At 47.0% G+C, this 16,778-nt stretch overlaps 1 long non-coding RNA gene across 1 annotated transcript in view; it reads right to left on the bottom strand.

The window, feature by feature from the left end:
- The window catches only part of LOC307189332, a 119,400-nt gene that overhangs the window by 52,146 nt on the left and 50,476 nt on the right, over positions 1 to 16,778 (bottom strand). Inside the window, exons 3-5 of the long non-coding RNA XR_013829150.1 lie at positions 15,044 to 16,063; positions 14,033 to 14,170; positions 7,954 to 8,044 (exon numbers count right to left, since the gene is read on the bottom strand). This is a non-coding gene — a long non-coding RNA (uncharacterized lncRNA). The remainder of the gene's footprint in view (positions 1 to 7,953; positions 8,045 to 14,032; positions 14,171 to 15,043; positions 16,064 to 16,778) is intronic.

Genomic DNA, 16,778 nt, shown 5'->3' on the forward strand with positions numbered 1-16,778 from the left:
TATATAGCATGCATTCTCCATGAGGCAATACTGTACTCAGTGAAATGGAAATTGTTCTTGGGGGCAAAGAAACTCACTCTTTTTCCGTGTAAAGCTCATATATACAGAGTTCACAAGTATATTTACAGTAAATCTGTGGTATTAAAATTTCACAGCAGAAGCCAATCAGGAAAAAAAATCTAGAAAGGGCTGGGGAGATGGGGGGCAATAATGAGAAAAGGGTTGAGAAACATTGGAATACAGGAAATCTTTATCCACTTTTTACAATTTTTCTGTAAGTCTGAAATTATTTCAGAACAAAAAGTGTAAACATTGCCACGTGCCAGTGCTGGGAGAGTTATGAGAGCTCAGATGAGGCTGCCCCAATTCTGCAGGGCAGGTGAGGGCAGTTCTGGGTCAGGTGACAAGGGAAGTCCCCATCAGAAAGGTGACATTTGCCCCAAGTCTTGAAGGAGAATCGTGAGTGTGCTGGGTAGATAAGGACAGGGCCTAATCCCAACAAACCTCAGAGGAAGATTAAATTCTATATTATTTAGTTGTATTGTTTAGCATCTTTTACCATATTTTAATGAAACACAAATTGATAAGGCAAGTCCTTTCTAAAGGATGACTCACAATTAAATAACAATCCTTTGTTAGGCAGAAGCTCCAACTACTAAACTTTTTAAAGAAATGGGAGTTTGAGGGAAAACCTTCTTTCCTCTAGGATTCACTCTTTTCCCAAACTTTCAGTCTCCGAGGGAATGTTTCTCAATTCATAATTTACGGACTTAGGAAACCCTTTGGGGTTTTGGACAGGGAATGTACCATCCTGTGAAATTTGCCTTCAGCTCTGATGTTGCATTGGGTCAGGAGGCTTAAGAGAGGCAGAGGGTGGCTTTTACATTCCAGAGCAGCAAACCCTGCCTTGCTGTCAGCTGGAAATCTGACACTGAGCTGTGGAAATGCACAGAGTCAGAAATCATGCTGTGAGAAGAGGCACAGAAAGGGGCAAATGCTGGAAAAGTTGTACTTTTCTCCCCATGACAGTTGCCTTTTGTTTGGACAAATAATTTGAGGAGAGAACAAAAAAGCAGCTGTTTGCTTAATGCCAAGCCACAAAAACACGGAGCCTTTCTGGCTCCAGCCAGGAGAAAATTCCTTGTCCTAGGCATTCCTGATGATTCGCCTTCTGGTGCTGCAGACTGAGGTGACAAAGAAAGCACCCACTGTCCCCAGAGCCCCTTTCACTGGGCAGAGGCCACCTCACTCGTTCATAACTCAGTAGGACAGGAGACCCGGGAGGCAGAGATCTCAATGCCAGGTCAGGCCAAGCCGGAGGGTGGCTGTGATGGGGAAGGGTGACCTGAAAGCAAGTCATTAATGCATATGGATGCCCTGCCTGCTAGTTGCCTGTTTTCTTGGCCAGAACAATCTGTAAAAAGAGCCCAAAACCTTGTGCTCAAAGGTTTTGGAGTTTGTAACATATACAGACTCATACACACGTACACACATGCCCAGAAACACACAAACTGCTTGTGATACATACATTTGGTGCCAACATAAACAGGATCTTGGCCAAAACCCGTGTTGGTTAGCAACTGGCCAATGAAGCGTTTAAAGTTAGAGGCCAACAGAAAAACCCAAACAGTGGTGTTTTTCCTAAACTCGAAGTCACCAGTCAGTATTGCTTTTCCTTTGCAGAATGGTTTTCTAATATCTTCACTCAGGAAAGATCCTGTCTGCAAAGAGGCCCGTGATGGGTTTAGCTATTAGGTGAGTTCATTACCGTAAATCCATCCAAGGCGAGTTCCAATAACAATTACAAGGCAATCGAGCCATGAAACTCAAGGGCCGCTTTGAATTTGTGACCAGTCCCGGTGAGAGGGAGGAGGGAGGTGCTGGGCTTCTAGAAGGCCTAGAGGCCCCAAAGTTTATGGAAGGACTGAGGCCCCAAAGAAGGAAGGAGCTGCTTGCCAGGCCAGCCAACTGACACCTGGAAGGGCAGGCTGGGGAGGAAGCATATGCTGTCCCCTCAGACCCTCAGAGTCCACCCCTAGCACCGCGTAGATGAGCACATCATCCCAGGGGCACATCCACAGACTAGAGATGACTCTTCCCCACAATCTCCTACCTTCAGGTGTCAAATGCCCCTTCTACCCCCTCATAAAGTCTGATCCCAGGGAAGGACTGATGACCACTATTTACTAGTTAGACTGATTATACTTAAGTCACTGTTACCAGGTCACAGGATATGTTGCCCTTGAAGCCTATGGCCCAACGGCTGTGACTTCTGCTAGAAGAACTAGGGTCCTTGATCTGCAAATTGGGAGAGGATTTGGTAGGGTGAGGAGTGGCAGGCTTTCTCAAAAGCTGTGCCCACTGCCTACGTGTTCTTCCCTCTCAGCCTTCAGATCTCAGCTTGATTCCCCATTCCTAAGTAGGTCTTTTCCTGATGAGATGGTCTCTTGGTACCATAAACCTCTCCTTAGTCCTTACTGAAGTTAAGACTCATGTCTAGCTGGATCACCATTCTCTCTCAAGTGCCTAGCCCAGTGCCTGGCATATAACACATTTCAACAAATATTTGTTGAATGAATAAATCCACGAATGATTAAATGAAGGTGTGGATGGAGGGATGGATGCATAGATGGGTGGATGAGTGGATACATGGATGGGTGCATAGATGAATGATGACTGATGGATGATGGAATTCCAGTACAGCTCCATCTGGGTCCTGTCCGTCTTCCTATGATCCTGTCTCCCTGAGAACTCCCTTGCTTTCATGCAAGCTTAAAGAAATCCAGTCAATAGGTGAGAGTGTTACTGGACGCTCATGATGAATTACTGTAGTAGCAACTGAGAAAGGCCAAGAGAGCAACCAAAGAGGAGGGCTGGGAAGATAAAAGGCAGAGAGGGGGAAATAAGTTGAGAGGTGCACAGAAAAACAGACCACGGGCAGCTGGAGGAGAAAGGCGGAAGCTTTAGGGACCTGAAGGAAAAACAGAGGGAAGAAAGGCACTGAGACTAGCCATGGGGAGAGAGATGCAGCTGAGAGGAGCGAGCCATGGAAAAATAATTTGTATTATCAGGAAAACAAAAACAACAGGGGCTTCTCTAATAGGACTGTAGGGAGGTGAAAGTGGGAGCCTTGTAAGAGAGGAGAGGAATCTTAACCAGAAAAATGTAAGTAGCAGAGAAAGACAGAAACAAGACAAGAGAAAAATGCTGGCCCTGAAAGCTACAGAAGGGGTGCCCGGCCTGAGACAGCCAAAGCCACAGCCATCCTGCCAAGGGAGGAAAACTTAGGAGACCCGCCCAACCAGAGTCCCGAAGTCTCAGACTTTTTCCACCTTATGAGCTGTAAATTGATCTATTCAGTTAGAGAAACCTGGTTTTTATTGAGTAATTTCCTCTGAACGACCTCCAGTTTTGAAAATGTCCCCAAAGTTCTCTGACTCCCGCCTCCCCCGCCGGGTCCCTGCGTCAATGCCCATAAATCACGGGAGGCAGGCCCCCCTTGCTGCTCGTCAGGTCCCCGGGCTAATCCTGACATGGCACTGGGTCCTGCTTGGGGCAGAGACCTCGGATCTGTTTGTTCTGCCGGCCAGGTCCCAGCATGCCCCTTGCTGAGCTCACATCCAGGCAGCAGCTCAGGAGCCCCCAGCCACAGAAGGGAGTTCTAACTGGTCCTGAGCCACGTCCTCCGCCTGGCCTCGATATCAAGGAAATTTCTCCATTTTTCTTCTTAGCCCTCCAATGTGGCCTCTTGCAGATGCACACAAGGGGCTCTTTATGGGAAGCATTGCCCATCACTTGCTTTTACATTGCATCTTTTATGCCAGTATCCCTCAAAGCATTTTCACAGACAAGTGTCATTGCCTCCCCCTTACAGATGGCACAGAGAGGAAAGCACAGAGAGTTAAGTGGTTCAACGAAGGTCACTCGAAAAGTCAGAGCAGAGGTGGGAACTGAACTCAGAGCTCCCTGCTCCCAGGCCTATCACCTGCCACTCCCATGCCTAGATGGGAACAGCCAGCCTCTAAGAGGGCCCTTCCCACACTCCCAGTGGCAGCATGCCACCTTCCCATCTTTGCTACTAAAGTTCAGAACTGAAACCCCATCTTCCTAACCAGAACTGCACAGATCTTTGGATGGAAGGGGCCATCTTACAAAATCAAATGAAGGCCCATGGACTTGCCGAGAGCCAGCAGGGTGGGAGGGGGGCCTGAAAGCCCCCTCAGGAGGTGAGATGCAGGCGTCAGGCTCAAAAAGCAATTGCGTTACCTGTATGGCTAAGGTTTTACTGCCTGTTCAATCTGAAAGTTAGCAAAGTAGTAATCAATGAAAAGGAAATATAATTGAGAAGATTAAAAGCCGAGGGTGGGTATGGACTGGGGAGGGAAGTGATTGCTAAAGAGGTCCATTTGTATAATTCAAAGGTCGATGCCTCTCATTAAACTCACACCTCCAGACACTCAGGGGATGAAAGAGAATCTCTCCATGCTGACTAGCTGACACCTAAAAGTTTCCTCTGGCCACTTTTAAGGGTAGTGTGAGGCCAGAGGGACAGAAGAAGCTGTTGGAAAGAGAACTTAGGGGAATCCATAAGCAAAAGAACTTTTTTTGGAGAATTGAAACACAAAACCAAGCCTTCTGACCCTTTTAAAAATGATATCCAAGTTTCTTTGAGACTCTGAGGGCTTGTTTACATGATCTGAATGGAAGCTGAATTGATGCCCAAGGAAGGTCTAGACTGGCACAGCCCTCCCCTTCTTTGTTTATATTCGCACCCACGCTCCAACACACACACATACACACACACACAGATTTTATCCTTACATGAAACACATGTGTTTCTATAGCTTTGGATAAGTAATGGGCTCTGGCTGACACCACATGTTTAAGCGCAGAACTAGTAACTGTATCTGTCTCCGAGACAAGTGACAAGCTTGTCTTCCACATTCCTCCCTGGGAAAGAAGGTGTATAGGGGTGTGTGTGTGTGTGTGTGTGTGTGTGTGTCTGTCTGTCTACAGGTCTAAACTAAGACTTGGGGGCCGTGGGGTCCAGGAGGCCAGACCACCTCTGTCTGCCAGGACACGAGCACCAGATCAGTCAATACTGTGGTTTGCCTTCCTGCCTTTGCTCTTTTTCTATTGAGGTTGCTAACAAGAGGATGACCAGTATATCCAGCTCTCCCTTGCCCCTTCATCCATCTTCTATCCTTGCTACCTACACCAGGAAGCCCTACAAGTGTGTCTTAGAGACCACAGGATACAGATAGGGCTGCCAGATTTAGCAAACGTATTTATTTGTTATTGCTGCCTAACACACTACCACAAACTTAGCAACTGAAAACAACAAAATTTTTCTCTCACAGTTTGCAGGAGTCCAGAGTCTGGCACATCGTGGATGGGTTCTCTGCTTAGGGTCTCCCACAGCTCAAATCAGGGTCAGCCAGCCTGCCATCTCTCCTGAGGCTGAGTCCTCCTCCAAGCTCTTTCAGGGTGTTGTCAGAATCCAGTTCATTGTGGTATAGGACTGATGTCCCTGTTTTCTTGTTGGCTGTTAAATGGGGACTGTTCTCAGCTCCTAGAGGCTGACTGCTGTGCCCTGCCATGAGGCCTTCTCTGCAACACAAGAGTGTTCTCCTTCAAAGCCAACAGAGAATTCTCTACTGCTTAAAATCTTGGACTTCTTCTGTCTCTGGCTTCTAGATCCACATTGAAAGGGTTCAGATGGTTAGGTCCAGCCCATACAGATAATCTCCTTTTGATTAACTCAAAATCAACTGATTAGTAACCTTAATTACATTTGCAAAAATCCTTTCTGCCATATAATGTGAGACAATCACAGAAGTGATGTCTCATTTAGTCACCAGTGTCACCCACACTCCAGGGGAGGAGATTATTCAAAGGTGAGGGTCATCAGTGGTGTCTAAGAATCATACCTAACACAACAAATAAAAATACAGGACACCCAGTTAAATGTGAATTTCAGATAAACAATGAAAAATTTTTTAGTTAAATTATGTCCCATACAACATTTGGGACATACTTATACTGAAATATTATTCATTGTTTATCTGAAACTCAAATTTCACTGGGCATCCTGTATTTCATCTGGCAACGCTAGATGCAGAGCCTCAGGGCCTCTGCTCCACATGCAGGCCAAGACTGGACTGCAGTAGAAGAAGGCATTTCCTTTGTGAAGCAGGCAGCAGTAGAACTTTCTTCAGCTGGGGGCCTTTGGTGATAAAAGAAGGCCTCTGTGGCCTTCTTTCTACAGCATCACTGTTTCTGCTTCCCTCCCCCAGCTCCCTCAGCCCAGGGCTGTCAACGCCCTGCAAACACAAGGAGAGAAATTGCTGTTCCCAGGCCATGTGCAGAAGCGACCCCAGAGGTCGGCCACGGAGTCTCACTTGCCTAGAATCACAGCCTGGTGGGTGGGGTAGGGGATCGGGGAGGGGAGCCTGAGGTGCAGGGGGAGGCAGAAGCAACCCTAGGCTCTCTCCCTTCAGCCCTGTATGGAAGACTCCTGCCCCAGAAGAAGCTCTCCCCCTCGAAGTGGGCCCTACAGGCTCTTGGGGCAGTGGAAAGCTCCCCTCACCAGCAGAGTTTTCCTTGTGAGAGACGCTTGGCTCTCCTCACGGCTGCTCCAAACCCTTGCCAGCAACACTTCAAACTCTGGCCGGCCCAGTGTTACATTTTAACAGGCCAGGCCCTATTAGCCTGATCCTAGGATGGGTTATTCTTTCCAGTTTTCACTAACAAAAATCCCCTTTTATTTGGACACTCAAGTGGCCTCTAGGAACGAGGCTTTCATGAGTTGCCAAAAATGTTCGGATGCGGCAACATTTGTGTGTGTGGCCAATTACATCGGTACCTCTGGGGCTGATCCCACAGGCTTTTCTCAGGCAAAACTTCTATGAACTTCCAGCAGACCCCCCACCCTTTTTCCTGAGCTCTATCTGCAGGAGCAGGCCCTGGGTGGCTGCCTGGGAGGCTGGAGATGAGTTTATGCATGGAGTTCTTACTCATGAAATCAATCTGAGTGGGGAGAGTGATTTATATGAGCACTAGTCGATGCATTATTAGAATTAATATCATTATTTCACTGCTTCCCTTTTTAGGTTTTTCCTCTCATAAATCAATTTAGTTCGATAAGATTGGGCTGAGTTTTGGCTGCACACAGACCGGAGTGTTCTGCGTGGTGGACGCAAAGGACTATTGGGCGAGTTCAGACAATGCCTCCATTGTTTTCTGATTTGCTGAAAGCTCAGGTTTTGTACGTATTACATGTACTCGTTGATGTTTTGCAAAGCAGGGATTAGTGAGAATTTTTCTGACCTGAAAGCCATCTCCCTACAGTGCTGGTTTCTTAAAGTCTCTGGTTTGTTGTAAGCTGCCTTTTCCATAGCCATGTCATGGCCACTGAAATGGTGGGTAGGTGTTTTTATAATCATTCTCTCTTTCCATCTTCCTATTTGGCCAGCACACACTAACTTGTCTCATGTCTGCTCTGAGTTTCCTAACTGCCGGCAGAAGAGTATCTGTTTGAGTCTTTTCCTTCATCATCACACTTATAAAATATGTTGGTTGTGCAATCTGTCTTTCTTGTCGATGCTATCCCCTTTGCCAAGCCAGTGCAGGCTGGAGACTCCTGTCAGAAGCCCAGGAATATGGGTATCTGGGGCATAATCATTAGGGTTTAGATGCTCTCTTTAATTAACCTCTTCATGCACCTCATATAAACGTTCCCTCCACTACCTACTTCTCAGAAGTCTGTTGCAGAAGAAGTCACTAGGGAAACCTAAGGTATTTTTCTTATGATAAGGACAATGTCAGAAATGTTTAGAAATTAGTCTGCAACAGGAAATCAGAAAGAGCTGACTCAGCTTCAAGTGCAGTCACACTCACTTCGCCCTTCCTCTTGTTCACCCACCACTTCTTCACCCTTACATCATTACCCACCTGCTTGTCAGCCTCTGCAGAGCTCCATGCAATGGCTTTTGCTATCTATACTTCTTGCCTGGGGATTCCTGTGCCTCTTTTCCTCTTTTCTCTGAAAAGGAAACAGGAGAATAAACTTAGGAGAACAGGGTGCAGTCCCACTGGCACATGCAGGTGCTCCTCAGAGGCGTTTGGGTGGCCAAAAGGCTGGTCGTGCTTTGCTTTATTAACTCTAGCAGAAATTAATGTTTAAATAAGTCTTAAAGAGGTGGGGCTTCCAAACCCAGGGTCTTACATAACAGTCACTCACTAAACAGTTGCGGAATCAACTAGATTTGATATTGATTAGTGTTTTTCTGTTTTAAGAGAAATTATTAGAAAACAAAACAAACCTTCCACAAGTGAAAGCTTTCCCAAATAAGGGCTTCTCATTATATCCTTAGTGACAATCCCCTGTCAGAGCTACAAAATGAGCCACCTGCCCTAGTACTTGGTGCTGGGAATCTGCAGAGCAGCCTCAGTTTTCCTGGAAACATAACATGCGCACATGTGAGCACAGCACATTATACCACCATCATCCCCCATCCCAGTTCACACACCGTCTCTGGCCAACATATGCCAAGTCTATTTCTTCTAAGGGGAGGACATTAGAAAGGAAAATGAATCAAGAAATTGCTTCTGGGGCTTCCCTGGTGGCGCAGTGGTTGAGAGTCCGCCTGCCTTTGCAGGGGACACAGGTTCATGCCCCAGTTCAGGAAGATCCCACATGCCGCGGAGCAGCTGGGCCCGTGAGCCATGGCCGCTGAGCCTGCGCGTCTGGAGCCTGTGCTCCGCAACGGGAGAGGCCACAACAGTGAGAGGCCCTGTTACCGCAAAAAAAAAAAAAAAAAAAAAGAAGAAATTGCTTCTGGAAACTGAAAGAGACCTTTAAAATGTTGGTTCTGGAACGCACACCACTGAGATGGAAATCAAAGGTGGCAAAAACTCAACAAGTGCTGTTACAAGTGAGGAGCTCTTACTCCCTTAATTCCATGTTCTGTGGCAACGGTCCCCAACCTTTCTGGCACCAGGGACTGGTTTCGTGGAAGACAATTTTTTCGTGGACCGCGGGGAAGCAGGGGTTGACGGTTCAGGCGATAACGGGAGCGATGGGGAGCGCTAGATGAAGTTTCCATCACTCGCTCACCACTCACCTCCTGCTGTGCGGCCCCGTTCCTAACAGGGCCGCAACGGCTACTGGTCCGCAGCCCCAGTGTTGGGGACCCCTGTTCTAAGGTGCTACGTCCCATTTCATCTATGTATATCACTAACTCAATATTCTGGGGAGCTGACACGTTATTAGCCCCATTTTACATATGCCAAAATTGAGGTTCGGGGAAACCAGGTGGCTTGCCCCAAGACGAAAGGGTATGAACCAAAGCTGGCTCTCTTGTTCTCCTTTTGAAAAACACTATTCAGAATGAACACATTTTTTTTCTAAACAGCAACTCTTAGTTGCATATCCTTCCAACCAGGCTGTGAAGTCCTTGATGATGGTGATGATGACGATGGTGATCATTTATTTTAATCCATCACATTTCAAGCACTGTATTATACTTACATGTAATTTAATCTTCAAAATGACCCTCTAAGTTATGATAATAACATTAGCACCATTTTATTAATTAGGAAAGAAATGGCTCAGAGATGTTGATTAACTAATCCAAAGTCACACAGCTAAAAGAGAGGCACGCTCCGATTTGGACTGGGCTCTCTGTGCGCTCTCAGTAACTGCTGGATTGCACTGAAGAGTGCTTGCTTAGAAAGCCCAGGGTGATTATGTTCATGTCTATTTCCCTCTAAAGCTCAGACTTTCTTTCTCCTCATTTCTCACAGTAGGCAATTCCAGCCGCCAGCCCCAGAGAATACGTCCTAGTGTGCAACTCACTGATACCAACCCAGGGCTGACCGTCTGGAGCACAAGGCACGGGGTACAAAGGAGGGCAAAATGTAAGCCTCTCTGTCTCTGTCTCTGTCTCAACAGCTACATTTGAGGCTCAACATTGTGCTACTTCTGGCTTCTCACTAATAACATAGATCAGGGCCTTTAAGAGAAATCCACTTATATACTTCCATGAGTCTCTAGCAGAGCACAGAAGTGTACAGTCATGCCTCAACTACTGGAAGTGTTCATGGATCACTCTGGATAAGGACGCATCATTTTTGAGTTAGTGTGGTTGCTCAGTTAAATCAGAAAATCTGTGTTCAGCTCCCACCTCTGAAACACACTAGCTGTGTAGCTTCAGGCCAGTTACTCAATTTCACTGAAGGTATTTCCTCACCTATGAAATGGGGATAATGCTATTCTACTTTCAGCTGCTATGAGGATTAAAAAACACCTGTTCTGGCAAGGAGTAGGCCCTCAACAAATATCGTTTTCCCTTTTGGAATACATGGAATATAATGCAGGTTCATCTCAAGATGCTAGATTATATACATTTTAACCATCAACTCCTAGACTGTGTCTTAACACAGTGAAGCGCTCAGAGGTTACTGCCTTGAGTACAACTCAATTTACCCTTGCACTATGCACTCTAGCCCACCTGGGTGGACCACCTTGTGTGGCTTGACACCTGGGAGGTTCTCAAGGGCTGCTGAGTCCAAGTGTGACAGGTGGTCCCAGACTGCTAGGCTGGTGTTTCATCTCTTTGCCCCACACATCACTTTTCTGCTCCGTTGGTATGACCCACAATTTATTTCTCACCTTCTCTACTCCTCTGTCCTCCAGTGATACTCTCCATCACCCCCATACCCTCCCTCCTTTCTGATTTTCTATTTTCTCCTTTTGCCTCCTTTCCTCCAGTTTTCTCAGTCTTTAGTACCAGTGAGACTTGGCTGGTATCACTGCTAACTGCCCAGCAGGAAACAGATGGCACACTCAAATCCAAAGAACTCTAAAAAGGTTTAATTAAAGGCGTATTTGCAGTGTGGGCAGAGTGTACCACACGAGGGATGGTACAGTACCCCGCGTCTAAAGACAAGGGAGATGTTACCGCCTCTAGGCCCAAAGGGGTCACGGGAGGGAACCTGGAACGTAACTTCTAGAACCTAGAAGGAGAGTGTCAGAGAAGAGAGACCCATTGGAGAGAGACAAGAACCTCAGTAGAGAGAATCAGGGGCATAAGTACCTCAAACCTTCTCTCCTCCCTCCCTCCCATATCCTACAAGGGTTTCCCATTGGACAAACCCAACACGAAGTTGGAGAGAAAGGCTTCCAGGGCCCAGAGCGGGGTGAAGAAGGGTAGAGGGTCTGGAGGGACACAGACACCAAAGAGAGCTTGGCTTGCTCTGGCTCATGAATCCAGTGCTCACCAGCATTCCGGAGAGCCCACAGTCCTGGGTAGGGGAGGGCTGTGGGATAATTGGGGTGTGGCTGCCATTTTATGCAGACTTACAGGCTAAATCGTGTTTTCCATCCTCATGCCATTTCCCTTCCTTTCTTTAATTTACTACGGCCTGCTCCACATTTTATGGAGCTATTTTAAGCCTACACAGGAGATCTTCTTGCCATACACAGGGAACAATCAATGTTCTCACTTAATAATTCATGCTTTCATTAAATGCCCCAAGTAATTAAATAAAACATGAATAAATTCCACATTGATATTTGCTAAAGTTTTGTTTCTAGAGAATTTTTACCTGTTGGCTCATACGCTGGGACGATTATTTACTACGATGAACAATGCAACAAGGAAATCTCAGAGTATACAAAGTCACAAAGTAACCAAGTCACAAAGTGTAGTCACAAAGTGTACCAAGGGTCACAAAGTGACCCAAGTTCATTCTCACTGTTATCAAAATGCTTACTAAACGCTCAATATTTTGTAGACATCACCTCCAACACTGAAATAGGCCAATGAAGTTTTAAAGAAACTGAGGCCCAGAGAAGCTCAGTGTCTTGCCCAGGGCCACATCGAGTAGAATTCGACATTAGTCCCGTCTGGCACCAAAGCCTGGCTCTTTCTACTATTCCCCCCAACTCCATCTTCCTTACACTTCTGTGGGGAAGTAGGTGATACAGAAAAAATATCCTAGTAAGTCAGAGTTGTCCATATTTCAACACACAGGTACACGTGGTGCGTGTTAAAAAAAAATAAAGAGAGAGAGAGAGAGAAAGAGAGGGAGGGGGAGGAGGGGGAAGGGGGGAGAGGGGGGAGAGAGAGGGACAGAGAGAGAGAGAGAGAGAGAGAGAGATATATATATATATATAGAGAGAGAGAGAGAGAGAGAGAGAGAGAGAGAGAGAGCGCGCAAGCCAAGTGTGAAGTTCAGAAACTTGGGAGAAGGGGAGAAAACTGGCAGAAAATAGGATCTTCTGCTCTACTTAATTTGCCTGAGCATCCTTTCCCAAAAGAAGTTTGGGCAGTGTTCATCCACGGGCCCAAATGTTTACCTCAGTTCTCCAAAGAAGCCCACCCTCACTGAAGGTGATTGTGTCCTGGCCTTGCTGTGGATCTGTAAGAGGCACAACTGCTCCTGAAAGGGCTTTCAAATCAGTATTGGGGTCACACTCTTCAAAAACTGGTTTCCTTCATGACTTTTCTGTTAGCATGTTCTGATTATTTCATATCATCATAAAATATACTTCTTTGCTTTCACATTAGTTGTTTTTTGTTTTTGTTTGTTTGTTTGTTTTTTGGCCACATGGTATGTGTGATCTCAGTCCCCCAACCAGGGATCGAACCCGTGCCCCCCACGGTGGAAGCAAAGAGCCTTAACCATTGGACCACCAGGGAAGCCCCCTCACATTAGTTTTGTAGATGGCGTGGATTGATGCTAAACCTGTGGACTGTCTCTAATGTCAGGATAGCCTCATTACTTAAGGAGGAAACTCATTTCCATATACATGCTCCCCACTCCCCTGCCCCTACCCCAAAGAGTTCCTCTTTCTGCATGTCCCTTTCGGAATAGCGGCCCTTGTCAGTCCCTTTGTGGTCTCAGTAACCCTTGAGTCCTGCCCCTCCCTCATACCCCAGCAAATCAGTCATCAAGTCTTGTTGGATCTGCGTCATGAAGCCCTTTCTCCTTCTTTTTCACAGTGACCTCCACAGTTGAAGCTCTTATCCACTCTCTTTTGACATCCAATGAGCACTCCCTATAGGATTTTTCTAAATAACTGAACAAAAGGGCTATTAGAGAGAGATTCTCCTAACCGCCTCTCCATTCCCGATCCATGTTCCACTGAGCCGCTAGAGTTAACTTGGTAATACTTAGATTTGATCATTTCACTTGCTTAAGGTACCTCCTAACGTCTGCCAATTGCCTAAGAGAATATTCCACATCCTTTAACCTGATACAACAGGGTCCCCACCCTTCTTTCCTGGTGCTCCCTCCGGCCTACCCTGCACTCTTTATTCATTTAATCCTCCCTGCTTTGCTCATAGTGTCCTGTCTACCTACAACACTTATGGCCCTACTTCTTACGGGACCTCTCGCATGAGCGTGAATCCATGCTCTTAACGACTACACTATGAAGAGAAGGAATTCATTGGCCAGACTGGCTCAGTTAGCTATGGCTAGGGGAACAAAGCCACTTATTATACACGTGGCTGGGGGGGCACTCATTTGTGGGGAGTGGGCATGGCAGGGTGAGCCATTATTAACAGGCAGCCACCCCAAGCTATCTATTATATTTCCTATGTTGCCGTAGGAACACAGAGAGGAGGACAGGCTCGGTGTCCATGAACTAGTGTGGCAGATAGGACCAAGGCGTCCCAGAGACCTGTTTGTCAACTAAGAGAGGCTGAGGCAGGGGAACCACTTATTATACTGGTTAGCTAACACGCTTTTCTTGTCATTCACAATCTACAGAGACATAATTCTTTACTAGTTCTTTCTGGCTCTTGATAACTCAACCTTAAATTACCACGCAAACCCTAAAGGAAGGAACAGAGGGTGAAAGAGGGAAATGGGGGGGAGGGGCAACATCAGAGAGAGGCGGGTCACAGAAATCAATGCACTTCTTGTGAAACTGTTCTTTTCTCCTCCTTTCTTCACTGGACCCACCCATTAAAATGAAGGTGAGATCAGAGCAGATTAGAATATTCTGAATGTCCTTTACCTGCAGAGGCTTTTCCTCAAAGGATATTTTAGCGGCACTACACGGATGCATCCGATAGACATGGAGCCGGTTGGTGTGCTGTGTGGCCCCTCCACAGTGGTCTGGGAAGCAGTAGGGCTGGAGCACGACTGGAAGGCCCTAGAAAAGACCAATATCAGGTCGATCTGCCCACCAGAGACGACTGAATCTCAACCTGGTCAGAAGAAGGGCAGACAAGGGAACTCTCAGGCCAAGCCCCAGTGGAGTTTTCTGTATTCATCAAAGAATTCTAACAGAGCTGTTTTTCTTTCACCTTTGCAGGTCCGTTGCTTGAGAGGAGAAAATGGCTGTATCATTTGTGGCCTGCATGTGCTGTGTCTGGTTCCCGTGGTTTGTTTTCCTGCTTTGAAAGCGAAACCGTGCATGGCTCTGAGATGGAAAGCAGACCACGGTTTGTCAGCGCGGCCATTCGTCATGTCCCCCAGAGGGGGCTGTGAACTCCTGCAGCCTTGAGCTCTGCCAGCGCCTGGACCACCCACCTTGCAGAGCTCAGAAGGCCACCAGGCAGCGCGGGCACGAGGCTCTGCTACCCAGCTGGCCCGAGGCTTCAGCCAGCTCCCACCCACCCCTAGGGACGCAGGCCTGAAATAAACCAGTGTGATGGACCCTGGACCCAGCGGTCCAGGTCTGTTGCGGGGTGAATCTGAAGTGGGCTCAGGGTAAACGTGCAAAAAGACCCAGAGTGAACAGAGCTTCTCAGATCCCCTTCAGAGCAGAGCCGGGTAGAAAATCACTTTACTGCTCCGTGAAAAGCCATTTGGCTATGTTTAAGTTGCACTCTTTTGTTTTTTACTGTTCTGCAGAAAGCTAGTTGTAAAACGCTCTGACGTACAGCAAAGAGCAAATGTCTGCACCTGTCTGGGCGGGGAGGGTAGGGGCACAAAGGAGGCACGCAGAGGCATCGCTGCAGGAAGTTTCTAGTGCAGTGGTCCCAGGCAGGTCGGCAGTGCTCAGCAACTCCATCAGACTCACCTGGGAACTTATGAAAGAGGTCCTGGTCTGCAGCAGCCCACCTAGACCTTTGGGGCTGACAGCCTGGAATCGGCATTTGTAACAAGTCTCCCTGGTGAACGTTCTTCGAATTCATTTGAGAACCAGAGCACAGGGCCATATTGATTATACGACTCCATATCTGGGGAATGTTTCTCCGAGTGAGCCCAGAAGGTGCTCTGGTGCCCGGGGAGTCAGAGGCAGCTGGGGCTGGTCTCAGAGCTGATCAGCAGGGTCAAAGAGGAGGATCCCGTTTGCTTTGCCTGGTTGTGTCAAGGCTGGAGAAAAGGAGCTTGGCACTCAAGCCTTCTGAATCCATAAAAGCCTGGTATAAATATGCCACCTCGACCAGGAACAGCAGCATATGATGGAGTGGGAACTGACTGTCTCTGGGCTCAGGGAGGAGCAAGTGGAGCGTAGAGCCTGTATTTAAGACTTTGTTCACTCTTATGTTTGTGTTCATTTTTGTAGGACTGTCTCACCTTTTAATTTTAATAAACATAAACCTGTAATAGAAAGACATGGAAGTATGTGCTTTCTCACTTTCTCTCATTTAAACCTATAGGACATCCTATCTCGTTCGCTGTGGGCATATGCACCCAAGACCCTGTACTATGACCCAGGGTAGACTCCAGGCGCTTGGCATCAATCAGTGGCATGGATGGGACTTCCCCTGCAACTGCAGGGACACCAAGGCCCCAGTTTATCCTAGTCTTTTGGGGTTTCCCAGAACGTCCTCAAGTAGTCCCAAGCCCCCAGTCTCCGTCCCACTGACCCCCTGCCCAAGAAAGCCCTCAGATCAGGCTTGGGCTCCAGGGACGGGCGGGGTTACCAGTTGTCCCAGACCACGTGGTGCTTCGTCAGCCCTCACACTGGATGGCGACTCCTGAGTCAGGTTTCCTGACTTCATGACTTCAGCATGTGTGGCCAAAGGGACCGAGTGGTCATGCTCTCCACAACATCTGGCAGGCTCTGTCTCTTGGGCTTCGTCTTGCAAATTTTCTAAGGAAAACAAAAATCCTAATTATCTCATTTCTTTCCCATTGGGTATCAGGGTGAGTTTTGGTGGGAGGAAGGTAGGCTGGAAAAAAATGGCTCTTCCTGCTTCGTGTGCATTATCTGTCTTTGCAATCCAGTGATGAAAATGTCTGTGGGAGGGAGGAGGGGCTTTGGCAGGAGAACACATTCCAAGACCTACTGGCCGGAGCGGTCGGCTATCGTGTGCTCTCCACAAAGGATTTATATTAACACAGTCAGTGTTCCTGAGGTGGGAGATGACCATTACTGGCTACGGCCAAGTCTCCTTGGAAAAACACAGAAAAGGAAGAGTTAATGGCACAATTGGTGTGAGGAGAGAAAGAGGGATTAGAGAAAAAGTACATGATGAAATGGGGATTAAGAAAAAGAAACAGCTGGAGGGAAGAGCCAGAAGATGATTTCCTACTTTACAAGAATTAGTATTTCTATTTCCCTGATCATCCCCTTTCACTTTTAAAAGGAAAGGTGTTTTTCTTCACTGTATTAAGACTCTAGAAGTACTTCATTGCATCAGACATTTTGAGAACTGCTGATTTAGGAGTCTCTCTCCTTAGGATAGAATAGACAACTCTCAGTCAATATCTGAAATTCACTCAGACTTGGTAAAGACTCAGGGAGTAACTGGAATGACCCATATGAATTTTTTTTAAATTACCTCCACTGGCGAGTGAAGTTGTTT

Source organism: Stenella coeruleoalba (assembly GCF_951394435.1).
Source record: "Stenella coeruleoalba genome assembly, chromosome: 7".
NCBI classification, from domain to species: domain Eukaryota; kingdom Metazoa; phylum Chordata; class Mammalia; order Artiodactyla; family Delphinidae; genus Stenella; species Stenella coeruleoalba.